This window comes from Nematolebias whitei, chromosome 2 (genome assembly GCF_014905685.2).
Source record: "Nematolebias whitei isolate Nwh7 chromosome 2, NemWhi1, whole genome shotgun sequence".
In the NCBI taxonomy this organism is placed as follows: domain Eukaryota; kingdom Metazoa; phylum Chordata; class Actinopteri; order Cyprinodontiformes; family Rivulidae; genus Nematolebias; species Nematolebias whitei.
The window spans coordinates 52,269,664-52,272,132 of NC_056499.1; positions in this window are offsets into that span (position 1 = coordinate 52,269,664).

A 2,469-nucleotide genomic window follows, 5' to 3' on the forward strand; every position below is an offset into this window, starting at 1 on the left:
ATATATATATATACACACAAATACATATATATATATATATATATATATATATATATATATATATATATATATATATATAATAACAATAATAATAAATTTTATTTCAGATCGCCTTTCAAAAACCCATGGTCACCTTACAAAAACAATTAAAATCAGCAATTAATAAAAACAGAATCAACAAATAATTAAAAATAAGTCACAATAAAACAACACTTCAAACAAAGTTAAAGAGAATATGCCTGTTTAAACAGGTGTGTTTTCAGTTGTGATTTAAAAGAGGGAAGAGAGTCTGTGTTCCCAATGACAGGAGGGTGGGAGTTCCAGAGCTGAGGAGCACAGCGACTGAAGGCTCTGTTCCCCATGGTGATGAGACTGGCAGAAGGAACAATAAAATGAGTGGCAGATGAGGATTTGAGGGAACGGGAAGCAGTGGAGATGTGAAGCAGATCACACAGGTAAGGAGGTATGGATGCACTTGAATGTGAGAGTTAAGATTTTAAAATTTATTCTAGCTTCCATGGGCAACCAGTGAAGCTGCTGCAGAACCGGGGTGATGTGTTCTCTGAATGGGGTACAAGTTATGACCCGAGCTGCAGAATTCTGGAGGAGTTTGAGTTTATGGAGAGTCTTATTCGGGAGACCAAAAAGAAGAGAGTTGCAATAATCAATCCTGGAGGTGATAAGGCTATGGACAAGGATGGCAGCAGCATGAGGAGTAAGAAAGGGACGAATTCGGTTGATGTTACGTAAATGAAAGTATGCAGACCGGGTGATAGAGTTAATATGAGATTGAAATGAAAGCGTATTATCAAGTATGACACCCAGACACTCTACCTGAGGGGAAGGAAGAACATGGGAGTTGTCAATATTGATGGAAAAACTTTGCAATTTGGTTAAAGTGGAGACTGTGCCAACAAGTAAAACTTCTGTTTTCTTACTGTTGAGTTTAAGAAAATTTGAGGAAAACCATGATCTAATTTCCATAAGACAGTCCGATAGGGAGGAAGGTGGAAGAGATTAATTAGGTTTTGAGGAAATGTAGAGCTGGGTGTCATCTGCGTAACAGTGAAAGTTGACATGTTTCCGGAATATGTGGTCAAGAGGGAGCATATAAATAGTAAATAAAAGGGGCCCTAATACAGAACCCTGGGGCACACCTGCAGCAACGGGAAACAAACTTGAGGAATGGGTTTTAAATTGAATAAACTGAGTGCTGCCTGAAAGAGATGAATTAAACCAAGCAAGTGGAGTATCACTGATGCCAATGGATGCTAGACTGTTCAGGAGGATATTATGAGAAATATTGTCAAATGCCGCACTGAGATCAAGGAGGATGAGTATGTTGAGGAGACCAGAATCAGCTGCCATCAAAAGGTCATAGGTATATAAAGGTATATATATATATACAAACCGGATTCCAAAAAAGTTGGGACACTAAACAAATTGTGAATAAAAACTGAATGCAATGATGTGGAGATGGCAAATGTCAATATTTTATTCGTAATATAACATAGATGACAGCTCAAAAGTTTAATCTGAGTAAATGTAACATTTTAAAGGAAAAATATGTTGATTCAAAATTTCACAGTGTCAACAAATCCCAAAAAAGTTGGGACAAGTAGCAATAAGTGGCTGGAAAAAGGAAATTGGTCATATAACGACCAGCTGGAAGAACAATTAACACTAATTAGGTCAATTGACAACATGATTGGGTATAAAAAGTGCTTCTCAGAGTGTCAGTGTCTCTCAGAAGCCAAGATGGTAAGAGGATCACCAATTCCACCATTGTTGCGCAGAAAGATAGTGCAGCAATACCAGAATGGTGTTACCCAGTGTAAAATAGCAAAGACTTTTAAGTTATCATCATCAACCGTGCATTACATTATCAAAAGATTCAGAGAATCTGGAACAATAGCTGTGCGTAGGGTCAAGGCCGTAAAACTCTACTGGATGCTCGTGATCTCTGGGCCCTTAAACGTCACTGCACCTCAAACAGGAATGTCACTGTCAAGGAAATAACAGAATGGGCTCAGGAATACTTCCAGAAAGCATTGTCAGTGAACACAATCCACCTTGCCATCTGCCGTTGCCAGCTGAAACTCTACAATGCAAAGAGGAAGCCATTTCTAAGCAAGCTCCACAAGCTCAGACGTTTGCACTGGGCCAGGGGTCATTTAAAATGGAGTGTGGCAAAATGGAAGACAGTTCTATAGTCAGATGAGTCATGATTTTAAGTTCTTTATGGAACACTGAGATGCTATGTCATCCGGAAAAGAGAGGACAAGGATAGCCCAAGTTGTTATCAACGCTCCGTTCAGAAGCCTGCATCACTGATGGTATGGGGTTGCATGAACGCTTGTGGAATGGGCAGCTTGCATGTCTGGAAAGGCACCATTAATGCAGAGAATTATGTTCAGGTTCTAGAACAACATATGCTCCCATCTAGACGTCATCTCTTTAAGGGAAGAC